The following is a 13,178-nucleotide window of genomic DNA, read 5'->3' as shown; positions in this document are numbered from 1 at the left end:
GACTGCTTGAATGCTCTCCTGTTGTGAAGGTTAATTTAGTGAAAACTTTTAGCAGTAATCATTTTATCCACTAAACCAGGCACACTTAGAATGCAGAGGTTTGCAGTATGTTGACAGCAAACAAGGAAATGAGGGGTCTTACTTGCCCTGAAGCTCTTGCCCTGACTTTGGAATATGTCCAGACCTTACAAGATAATTGACCTGATAAACATGCCTGATAAGGATGCCAGTATCAGTCAAATATTTATAAATTTGAATTTCTTTCTTAGACTTTAAAGTAAATAAAATGCAAATATAAGTTCTTATGTCTTCTCACTCCACAAAGAGTTATCCAGTACCCTCTCTGAAGTTGCCCACACTCTGTTTTGCAAGCTGTGCCCTAGGGCTGTGTTGTAAAATGCACACAGGTTTCAGACTTGGTATAAGAAAAGAATGTGAAAGACCTCATTAATAATTTTTATACTGATTATGTGTTGAAATGTCCATGTTTTAGATACACTGAGTTAAAATATGTTATTTAAATTAATTTCACCCATTTCTTTTTACTTTTTAAAATATGGCTACTAGAAACATTTTAATTATATGTGGTATTCCTATTGGATGGTGCTGCTCTAGGTACTTAACAGCATGTGAACTAACCTTGCCAAGGGTATGGGGAAAGAGTAAACTGAAGATGGCTGACTTTATGAATCTGATATCAATGGGGAGGGGATGAAATTATTGCACTCTTCTACTAAGTTTGAAGAGGATGATTGCCTCTTTTGTACTTATTGAGAGATTTTTGATCTTATTGATGATCCCCCTGGACTTGTCTCTTGCCTTCACACATTTATGATATTTTATGCCATTTTCCTGGCAATGTCCCTTTTGCTCAATGTCTGAATACACATCTTAAAGCCCTCTTCCTTTTGTTTGGCGCCAGTAACTTTTTAACTTTTTAGGCCAGAGTCCATGAAGATGACAAGAGTCGGGTGGGCGTGGGCGTGCAGTGTCAGGGAACAAAGGTCTCGAGCGAAACAGTGGCAACCAAGCAGACTTGGCCTTAGTACTCCTTGAGGTTCCTCTAATCAAAGGGGCTGACCCCTCCCCCAAGATAATGACAGAAGGGTCAGGTCCACCGGGAGGCCTCTTTGGGATGATAAGGAGTGTACCTTCACTCTTCCAGGAACTAGGAGCTGGCAGTGGGCACAATAGGTCATAGAGAGCCATGTTTTTATTACACAGGAACGAGGGCTCTGGGTAATTGCAACCAGGATAAGCGCTCCTCTCAGGAGAAGAGGTTTTTCTCTTTTTTTCTCAAACTCGGTGCCAATTTTCACAAGGCCTGTACGATGCTCACCAAAGGTCTCAGTGTCACTAAGATCCGAGATCCGAAATGCACTTTGCTTTTTTTTTTTTTTTTTCCTTTTTTTTGGCCTCACCAGGCGGCATGCAGGACCTTAGTTCCCCGACCAGGTATCGAAGCCAGGGCCCCCCCACTCCCCGCAGTGAATGGATGCGCAGAGTCCTAACCACTGGACCACCAGGGAATTCCCTGAAACGCGCTTTGCTTTATCAACAGCAGGTGAGAATAACCTAGGCAGTCGTGTGTTGGAACATGCCTGGCTCTTTGCCCTATTTGTTAAAATACTTGCTCTGCGTAGCTATGTTATGCTGGACCTAAGCCTCCACAGTTGACCCTTGAGCCACATGGGGGTTGGGGGCGCCAACTCCCTGCATACTCGAAAATCCAAGTATAACCTTTGACTCCCCAAAAACTTAACTACTAATAGCCTACTGTTGACCGGAAGCCTTACCCATAACATACAGTCGATTAACACATGTTGTATTTATATGTATTATACACTGTATTCTTACAATAAAGTAAGCTAGAGAAAAGAAAATGTCTGTGAAGAAAATCATAAGGAAGAGAAAATACATTTACGATACTGTACTGTAATGATCGATACCCCAAGTTTACATTGTCTGTTTGAAACAGAGCAGGACACAATGGTCCTTCCCCTCTGTCCTCCACCTGCCTTTTGTCTGTGGTAAAGTTAAATAAGTTAAATCAGAGAAGTGGGAAAATGCAGAAACAAAAGAAAATTGTCCAAGACTAAATAATAATAGTTTAGTCACTAAGCAAAGTCAAGGACCTTTAGTTCCTCCTTAAGGGCTATAGATAGTATTCTGAGCCGTGTCCTGTGAGCTGTCTTATAGATACTGAAACCCCCACCAGGTGGAAGAAGTTAACTACATGATGACCAGACTGTAGCCATGACCGAAGCTGCCACAATCCTGAGAATTGGCCTCAAGGAAGTGGGAACAAACCGACCATGGAACTGAAGATTAACTGTACTTAAAACTATCAAGATGATGCTGGTCAGACCACCAATGACCAATTTCAAGATGATTGTCAGAGCTGACTGTGCTGCTTCTACATGTAGCCCCCTCCCTCTGCCTATAAAAACTCTTGCCCCCTGATTGTCAGGTGGGGGGAGTGGGCCTTTGGACAGGTGTCCGCCTCCCCTCCCACCCCATTCTCAGCATCCAAAATAAAGCAAACTTTCCTTTCCACCAACCTCGCCTCTTTATTGGCCATTGAGCGGCGAGTAGCCGGACCCCAGTTTCAGTTACATGTTTACAAGGTGAATCATCCGTCTCTCAGTACCTACATCAATATTGTCTTATATGATATAAAACACTGTAGATGTTACCCGCACAGTTCAAACTCCTGTTGTTCAAGTGTCAACTGTGACGAGGTTCATCAGTACCACTTTTTTAAATTCCATATATATACATTGGCATACGGTATTTGTTTTTATCTTTCTGACTTACTTCACTCTGTATGACAGATCCTAGGTCTATCCACCTCACCACAAATAGCTCAATTTCATCCCTTTTTAGGGCAGGAATAAAGATACAGATGTAGAGAACAGACTTGAGGGCACGGTGGTGGGGAAAGGGGAAGCTGGGATGAAGTGAGAGAGTAGCATTGACATATATACACTACCAAATGTAAAACGGATGGCTAGTGGGAAGCTGCTGCATAGCACAAGGAGATCAACTCGATGCTGTGTGACGATCTAGAGGGATGAGATAGGGAGGGAGGGAGGGAGGCTCAAGAGGGAAGGGATGTGGGGATATATGTATACATATGGCTGATTCACTTTGTTGTACAGCAGAAACTAACACAACACTGTAAAGCATTTATACTCCAATAAAGATGTGAAAGAAAAAGCTATCTCCTAGAAACTTCTGATCAGAAAAAAAAAAAAAAAGTCAATTGTACTTACAAAGCAAGAACTGACAGCCCACATCGGCTGTCAGTACATAATTCCACTGCTTAAATGTCCAGATTAATGTTTTCATTTTTATCAGAAACCTCCATTGCAACTTCAACTAAGGAGTGCAGGCATATATCTTGTCTTAATCATTTTACTGCTGGGAAAACTAATGCCCAGCCTGTTAAATTAAAAGTAACTTCCAGCGCAGCAAGGGGTAGAAGCTGCCCCACTGAGTCCCCGAAAAAGTGTGTTTATATGGCTTACCATGCCTGCATCCTTTGTCCCAGGGCTCTGGGGCACCCAGGTGGACCTGCCTGTTACGTCTGGGCACAGCCCTCTGTCTCCTGCACCTCACTTCCCATGCTTTCCAAATCTGTGGGAGGGAGGTTATCTCTCCTGATTAGACTAATCTCAAGGAGGGCAGGCCCACGTCTGTTTTGTTCCCCAGTGCTGCCCTAGTACAGCGTGGTGTGCCTGGATGTCCAACGCAAGAGGGGAGGAGGAGCACAGGAACTCTCCCAGCTCACGCCAGAGTGGTGGGCAAGACAGGAGAAACTCAGCGGGCTGCACCTGAGGAGCTGACCTGCCTCTTCCCTGAACCCTTACTGGACTCAGGGTGTACACAATCAAGTCAGCTCATCTTGTCTGGGATGGGTGGAAGTTTGGGTGTAGTGCTGCTCGGCTGGGCTGGGTTTCCATGAATCATCACCACAGGAGTTGATGTCCTGGATCCTAGGGGCTGTCCCCAGAGAGCGACTTCCTGCCAGAAACCTCACCTATCACCTGGTATTAAATGACAAACACTGTTCCTTTGTAGGCACAGCCACCTCTAACCCACCCAGCCAGGCAGGGCACCTTACTAAACATCACCAGATCCCACCCAGCTGGACCCGGGACTCCACACTGCTGGCATCTGACATTTTGGCCACAGATGTGCCTGGAGCATCTTCCTGGTGCAGGCGCTGTTCCAGGGGCTGTACTGGGTGGCAAACAGGACAGACAGTGCTGTCCTCACGGAGCTTGTGTTCCAGAGGAGGGCAATAAAATAATTGTAGGCTTTGTAATTTCTGTGATTCAGATAAAATGAGGCAAAGTGGCAGACTTAATGGGTTGCAGATTTACCAGGTGACTGGAGGAAGGTTCCACGTGAATTGTGAGAAGAGGTGGCTGCGGTAACACCCCAGGTTCCAGGAAGAAGGCACAGGGAGTGTGGAGACCCCCAGGTGGACCGGGGATTGACACAATCAAGGGACAGAAAGCCAGCATGGTTGCAGCATGGAGAATGTGAGCAAGAGGGGGAGTGGGAGAAGGGGTGAACAGGGCCAGATCATAAAAGGTCTTATAGACTGTGAAATAGAGTTTAAATGCATCATGGTTGCCGTAGGAGCCACTTCAGGGTTGTCTTTCTTTGTGGGGAGAGGATTCATTCTGATAAACAGTTTGGGAGGATGACCTGGCTTATCACTTTTCACCCTTTTGGCTAAGATCAAGTGGAGAAAGATGACCTGGCTGCAGCAAGAGGTTGAAAGGTTGACGTGAAGGGGCCAGAGAGGGGCTGGGAGACCCGTTGGAGAGGTGGTGGTGGCTGCTGGAGCTGATGCAGTGGAGATGGTGAGAGGAGGGCTCAGGAGACATTCTGGACAGGGCTGACACATGGGATAGAGGGGGCTGTTAGGGTTTAAAGGATGAAAATGGACTCCTGGGTTTCAGGTGTGAGCATCTGGGTGGTACCATCGTGAGATGGGGAAGCCATGGGCAGCAGTGTTGTGTGGTTTGAGGGCAAAACCAACAGATCCAACAAACACATGTGCCCATGTGTTCATAGCCACAGGACTCACAACAGCCAAAAGGCAGGAACAACCCAGTGTCCACTGACAGATGAATGGATAAACACAACGTGGTCCACCCACACAATGGGACGTTATTCAGCCATTATGCTACATGAAAGAAGCCAGACCTCCAAGGTCACATATGTATGATTCCATTGATGTGAAATGTCCAAAATAGGCAAGTCCATAGAGACAGAAAGCAGCTTAGTGGTTACCAGGGAATGGGGGGAGGGGCTGCTTGATGGGCACAGGTTTTCTTTTTGGAGTGACAAAAATATTTTGGGACTAGATAGAGGAGATGGTTGCACAGCATTGTGAATGTACTAAATGCCACTGAATTGTTCACTTTAAAATGGTTAATTTTATGTTATGTGAATTTCACCTCAATTAACAAACATTTTTTTATAATAGATCTGTTCTTGAGCCCAGGATTTCATAGCACGCTATGCCAATCAAGTGTCCGCACTAAGTTCAGCATCAATATGGTGACCTCCCAGGAGCGGGGGACCACCAGGTTGTCTAAGGAGGGGTGAACTGGCCCAGGTCAGAAACGGAGCAGGTCAAAACTCCCATGCTGATGAGTAGTGGGATTGCGCCTGTGAATAACCATTGCACTCCAGCCTGGGCAACTTAGCAAGACCCTGTCTCTTAAAAAAAAAGGAAAAAAAAGGATCTGATTTCCATGGGTTAAATTTGAGGTGCCTAGGTATCCAAGGGGAGTTGTCAGGTAGGCAGTTGCATGTTCAAATGTGAGAAGCAGCAGGGAATGACCGGTCTCACCTGTTCCTGTGGAAATTGCTGCTTCCCGACTTCCCCTGGCCCACTCCCCGCTTTGGTGCAGGCCAGGGTGGGTGTGTGGGGAGGTCCGTGCTCCCATGCAGAGGCCAGCGAGCCACACCTCAGCCTGGAACCCTGTCCCCGGTTGCTCTCTGCTGCGAGTCTGAACTTTATTCCTACAGGGCCTTCCTTGTAGCACCTGCATCCGCAAGTGGTGTTAACATCTTGATTCCAAGGCAAACCCAGAACCCCCCACCAACTCCCTACATTTTATGGATAAGGTAGCACCCAGAGGCCCTCCACAGAGTGCCCAGGGCATTCACAATGACCGTCTATCGCTCACTCCTTGATCCTTTATTGATTGCTGCTGGGGGCTGTGCTCACCGGGTGGTGCTATCCTGGTGCCCCCTGGGGCTTGGGAGTTTCTCCAGGACATACTCTTCCCATTGAGCCAGGTTACCAAAATGCTGTTTGATTGACCCTAGAATTGTGTACACAGCTATAGTCCCGTGTCATACAGAATAACTGTCAGTCGGGGTCCTCCTGAAGACCCAGTGGTGACTGAGAAACAGTTTTTGCCCTCAGAAAGCTCACGGACCTTGGGGGGCTGGGGCTTTCTCAACTCTGGTCCTATAACGCTCGGAATTTCTATTCTTAACAGAGGCTTAGTGAGGCTCTGGCCCCCTCTTTTACCTGGAAGTACAGCATTTTGAGTTTTTCATAACTATCTAGAACTTTCTATGCACCAGGCACAGAGAGAAGTGCTTTCCCACCATGAAGCAGGTGCCACTATTAGCCCCACTGGAGAAGTAAGAAAGCTGAGGCTTAGGGGTTTAAGTAACCTGCCCCAGAGGGTAGCTGATGTGCAGCAGGGCTGGGGCTCTGGTCCAAGAACTTGTTTTCTTATCTGAGCTCGGACCTGTGTTCTTACCTACTCTGCCCCGAGCGGCCACAGCCCCATCCCTCTCACTCACCAGGAGGAAGAGACTTGGGTTCTGGTTCTTGTTCCTCCATCAATTAGCTGTGTGACCTTGGGAACCTGCCTTTGTCAGGAGGATAATCCTTAAGGTCCTTCCTACTCATGTAGGCCATGGAACTATGATTGTCCCTTCTTTCTTGAGTAGTATATGCATCAGTGGGAACCAGACACCCAACCAATGCTTATTGATTCACCCAACTAGTATGCATGGAGCATCACTCTTCTCAGGTGGGGGACACAGCAGAAAACAAGAAAGGCAAGAATTCTTGTCCTCTGGAAGTTTCAGGCTTGTCATGGGGAGGCAGGCAAGAGACAGATAAATAATTAGAATATATAATATGTCTGGGAGCAGTGTGTCCAATAGAGAAAAATGAAATAGGGAAAGGGGGATGGGGAGCCGTGTGGGAAGTCTACAATTTTATTTATTTATTTATTTAAATGAGACCTTTTATTTATTTATTTATTTAATTTATTTTGGCTGTGTTGGGTCTTCATTGCTGTGCATGGGCTTTCTCTAGTTGCGGTGAGCGGGGGCTACTCTTCGTTGTGGTGTGTGGGCTTCTCACTGCGGTGGCTTGTCTTGTTGCGGAGCACGGGCTCTAGGCACGCGGGCTTCAGTAGTTGCGGCTCGCAGGCTCTAGAGTGCAGGCTCAGTAGTTGTGGCGCATGGGCTTAGTTGCTCCGCGGCATGTGGGATCTTCCTGGACCAGGGCTCGAACCCGTGTCCCCTGCATTGGCAGGCGGATTCTTAACCACTGCACCACCAGGGAAGCCCAGTCCTACGATTTTAAATAGAATGGCTGGAAAGGCCTCTCTAGGAAGGCGGCCCTTGAGTGGAGTCCTGAAGGAGATGGAGGAAAGAGCATTGCAGGCAGAGGCAAGTACAAAGGCCCTGGGACTGGCATGTGCCTGGAGCAGTCAAAGACTAGCAAGGAGGCCCCATATGTGGAGCAGGTAAATGCAAATGTGGTCAGCAAATACCAGGAAATCAGAGTCTCACCTGTGAGGCATGGTTAGTCCTCGAGGATTTGTAGAGCAAAGGAAATGACATGACCTGACTCATCCTTTAGCGGGGAGGCCCTGTCTGCTGTGTTGAGAACCTGCCTCGGGGGGCATGGAGAAAGCAGCTAGGAGGTCATTGCAGAGGTCTGGGTAGGCGCTGATCAGATCCCAGCAGTGCAAAGGGCGAGAGTGATCACATTCTGGATATATCTTAACATAGAAGAACCAAGACTTTCATTCAAATCTAAATAGTAATTATCAAATGTTGATTTTAGATGGATCTATTGGAACTATTTAGATACTTCCCAGAATTGCTCATGAGAACCAAAGAAGAGGTCCAGAATTTATCCTAAACTTCCTAGGACTTTTCTGAAGGATCTATGGGCTGACTGTTCACATAGAAGAGAAGATTCTATCCACTCCAAGATTTTCCATCATCTTCTCAATCACCGTCTTCTGTGGGTTGACCAGATACACGGGCAGTTCTCAGAAGGTTCCTGTGGTTCTCACAAAGGCAAAACAAACCCTTCACACCCGTCCTCCCTGCTGTGGGAATGTGTTGGCGTTTCACTGATGCATGGAGGCTCGAGTGAGGCGCAGGTCCTGTGGGCAGGGCCCAGACGGACGCGCCTGTCAAACCTGCTTGTCCGCGGCTGCTCAGCCAAGACTGTGGCTGGTCAGCCATCGCTTCTCAAGGACAAGGAAGGCAAGTACACAGAGTCTGTCCCCAGGAGAGCAGGTCGTCATACCCAGGGAGGGTGGATAGGCCAAGAATGGGGTCCAAGAGCTGTCTACAGGGGAATGAGAGGGGCCGGCTTCCTCCTTATAAGGCGTGGAGGGGGTGCCTGGTTTGGGTACGAGAGGAGAAAGCAGCTTGTCCCGTTTTGCTTGGTTAAATTACTTGAACATTCTCTGGCTGCTAAGTACCACCTTAAGACAGCGTGGGCCATGCTGGGTGAAAGGAATGCTCTGTTTAGTACTCTTATCTCTGCATCGTTGCCCAGGACAAAAGAAAAGGAAAGAAGGTTTCTAAGTTCAGGTATAAAGTGAGTAAGACCAGCTGCCTCCTATCTGCGGTAAGGGCATAGCTGGACGTTTACAATGGCACTTTGGTGCCAGATTTTAGCTGAGGGGTGCAAGGGAGCACCCCTTTTGTGCTTGGTGAACTTCTGCCTCACTCACCATATTTGTGGGTCATCAATTCCCTTAAGCTTCCTCTAACTCATTCCCCCTATTCTGGAGTACTGTGCATGCCTGTGTGTGTGTGTGTGTGTGTGTGTGTGTGTGTGTGTGTGTGCGCGCGTTTATCCTTCTCCCCTACTTCACAGGCAAGGGAAGATCTGCACCTTGGGGTTTGAGAAGAATGCTGACATGGGAAAGGGTCAAATAGGAGGACCCACATCTTAGAGGCTCAGGGGTTTTATAATCTAAGACTCCCTCTAGAATTGCTGTAGGGTGAAAAGAGGATTTTATAGAGTTTAAAATATCCTTAGGGATCTCTGGGCTAAATTTTCTTTACTGTTAGGACTAACCCCTATTTACATTGGGGCTGAGTTGCAAAGAAACTCCCACATTTTAAATTCCCATTTGGGGACCTGTCTTAAGCTGCTTCACTGCATGAAGCAGGGACTAGCATGGCTTCTACTCGGCTACGCCCACTTATACTCAAACCCCGGTGTGGCTGACAGGTCCCAGGAGCCAGGGGTAGTTGGTTGAGGTTTAGAGAGTCCTAGAGACACCTGTCTTCAGCTGTCCTGGTAAGGCAGCTTGTCGCTTGAGCTGGCCCTGATTTTCTGAGTTCACTTTGATGGGAGTGGGAGTCTGTGAGCAGTCAGGTGTTCCTTGGGAGTCCTGTGATGCTACGGTAGGCAGGGGCAGGGGTGGCAGTCGGACTAGAAGGTGCTCCCAGGGCAGGCTGTCACGCCCTGTGACCCAGCCCAGGGAAGGCTTTCCAGCCAGTCCTGGTCGTCAGGGCATCCACGGAGACCTGGGCATCTGGAGCTCCCAGAGTTTGAGCTGCAGGCTGGAGATGTGCACCCTGACCCAGACCCTTGGCAGCTATACCATATAATACCAGACAGCATGCCAGGGTGTAATCTACTAAAAATAAAAGTTAATATTCCGTGAGCCCAAGTTTTTGGGTCACTGTCTCCTTTGAGCCAACCAATCCAGGGCCATTGACCCCAGTCAAAGGAAGGCATTTAAATTCACCATTCAGGGCCAGTGTATTTATTTCCCATCTGTTTTTGAATCTTCAGACTCAGGCTTGATGCATATTAAGGTGGATATTTTATGAGAGATTTGTGGGGAACACAGGGTTTTATACGTGTGCTCCCCTCTCCTTTATTAAGCGGAAGGTTAAGAAATCCCGTCCTGGGAGTAGGAAGCAGTTCCCTTCCCCACTGATGCAGGACTGGGCCAATAAAGTCTTCTTCCCCCACGCCCCTGCCTTTTCCAGAATTTCCCCTCTTCAGCCAGCACCTGTCAACCTGGTCCGCTCCCACCATCTCTGTGCCCGGCACACATGAGGGTTGGCTCTTCCTTGCAGGACTGAGGGAAAAGCAAGAGAGGGGACGCCTCTACTGGTCTCTGATAGTTGGTCACCCAAACCATGTCACTTGTGAGAGAGAAAGGAGGGCACGGTGAATAATCATGCTTGCACAGGAAGTATCCCAGGCGCTCCAAGACTGATGGGCACCTTATCTGTGATGACTTCCCTCTCCGCTTGATCAACTGAGTTAATTTGATTGTTTTCTGAAACAATGAGTTTATAGTTGTTATTGAACCCATGCTTGCTCATTCTAAAAAGTTTAATAGAAAAAAAGAAAGCAACAGATTTCCTAAAATTCTACAACCACAAATAACGAGTATTAGCATCAGGGAACAGCATTCCAGAATCTACCTGCTCTCTTTCTCTGTTTCTATCTCTTTGTGTTTCTTTCTCTCTCTGTCTCTCTCCCACACATTCGAGTGCACACACAAACACACATACACACACTGAACAATAGACAGATGGACAGATTAGACGGATGGATGGGTAAGTATATGGATTGAGGGACTGCTAGAGAGATAGATACACTAACATCATTCAATAAAAATGAGATCCACATGTTTTCAAAGTAAAATTTTAGCTTTACTTAATTTAAAATTAAATTATGATGAAATAGTTGAATGTAATATAAGTGTTTCTCAACTCCAAGAACCATTACTTCCCTAAAAGTTCCCACTAAGGTTAAGAGATTATGATAAGCACGACAAGGTAGAGGCTTTACATAAAATCGACATGCCTCCGTTGAGACCTGGTTTTGTCACTGGCGGCCCCGAGCCCCTTGACACCACTCCACCCATTGCGGGGCTCGTCTGATATTATGATATTTCTCAACGTTTGGGGGAAAAACTTGTTTATCTTTCCATTGTTCCTATTTTGTGGCTGCTGCAGCTTTTTTTTTTTTTTTTTTTTTTACATTTTTTGGCTCATTTTGCGAGGCACTGGGGAAGAGAGACTCTGTGAGTCTGCTTCATTCAGCACCTTTCCCATTTGGACTGGTTCTATGTGTAGAATCTGACCCAGAACCTTTGAGATGGATGTGGCAGGAGTGGCTGCACTCACGACGTTGTCATCTGAGAAGACGCAAGGGGAACCCTTAGATGCCTCGGCACACGTGGCAACGCATTCCTGGGGGTCATGGCATCAGCTGAGGGGAACAGGATGCTGGGATGAGCGAGTGTAGGGATGGAACAGAGGAGGCCAGGAGGGAATGCAAAGCTGTCCAAGGGCAAAAGCACTCAGCTCCACTCAGGGCCTCCTGGGCAGGGGATGGATCTTGGCTGGGGCCGCTGGGCCATCAGGTGCCGGCAGGCCCCGCCTCCTTGGCCATGCACTGGGGCTGGGCACCTGAGATCTTATTGCTGCCCCACCGGTTTCCAGAAGGACAGGCAGGGCCTGAGAAAGCAAAGACCATGGCCTTCACCAGGCAGGGCCGGACGGGGCTTGGAAGGGCTGCTCCTGGAGTTGATCCTCTGTCCTGGGTCCTTGGGTGGTTGGCTAGTTAAAATCCTCTGCCATGAAGGTTGACCGTTAGAATTCTGTCCTGGCCCCCAAGCCACCAGCCTGGCAGCCATGGAGAAAGTGGGTCCCATTTGACCCTCCACCTCTTGACAAGCCCACTCACACCTAGGTGCCAGGAGTGAATGTTTATTCCCCCAGGGGTACTTAAAAGAGAACCTCACAGAAGGGCAATGATCATCACAAAAGAATCACTTGGTCAAGACAGGGATTTAGGCATAAATTACGTAGTGGGGGCCTGGAGACCACTTGATTATGCAAAGCAGGGCCAGCTTCATAGGTGTAACCTGTCCCCAGGGCCCCGCACTTGGTTTAATGCTCTGCTGTCACTGTCTAGAAATTCTGGATACTTTTTAAACAAGGGGCCCATATTTTCACTTTGTACTGGGCTCTGTGGATTATATAGCTGGTCCTGATGCAAGGTGGAAGGTCATCCTGATTTGGAGGGCCACACCCCAGTGATGCAAACTTCTACTGGGTAGAGATCCCAGGAGCTTGAGAGCCTTCCATTCAAGTGTGTGGTTGACAGCTTGGACGTGGCTGGGCACTCCAGGACCTGGGCAAGTTTCCAAATCCCCTTTGCCCCTATGTATTAGTTTCCCAGGGCTGACATAATATATTACCACAACAGAAATTTACTTGCCCTCAGTTCTGAAAGCTAGAAATCCAAAATCCAGGTGCCAGCAGGTCCAGTCTCCCTCTGAAGGTGTAGGGGAGAATCTGTTCCCTGCCTTTGTCCGAGCCTTGGGTGTTGCTGGCAATCCTTGGTGTCCCTTGGCTTCTATGAGCATCGCTCCGATCTCTGACTCGGTTGTCACATGGCTTCTCCCTGTGTGTCTGTCTCTGGGCCTCTTCTCTTCTTATAAGGTCACTAGTCATATGTGATTCAAGGTCCCACCCTAATGACCTTATCTTGATCACATCTGCAATGATCCTATTTCCAAATAAAGTCACATTCACAGGTACTAGGGGTGAGGACTTCAGCATATCTTTTAAGGGGACACAATTCAGCCTATAAAGCCCTGATTCATGAGCATCCATCGACTGTTCCCTGAAGAAACCAGGAATGAACCGCCTAAGGACAGAACTCCTGTCCTCAGCTTGCTCCCCCTCCTCCCTCAGCCAGTGAGACCCCTGGGCCCTTTCCCACCCACACCCCTGCCGGCAGATCCATCTCTCTGAGTACAAGACTTAGGGGAAGGGTGTCAGTGAATCCGGCCCCATGGTGACCAAGACACACTGGGTAGCTATTGCACCTG

This window comes from Eubalaena glacialis, chromosome 19, assembly GCF_028564815.1.
Source record: "Eubalaena glacialis isolate mEubGla1 chromosome 19, mEubGla1.1.hap2.+ XY, whole genome shotgun sequence".
Taxonomy (NCBI): Eukaryota; Metazoa; Chordata; class Mammalia; order Artiodactyla; family Balaenidae; genus Eubalaena; species Eubalaena glacialis.
Note: the sequence above shows the minus strand (reverse complement) of the source record.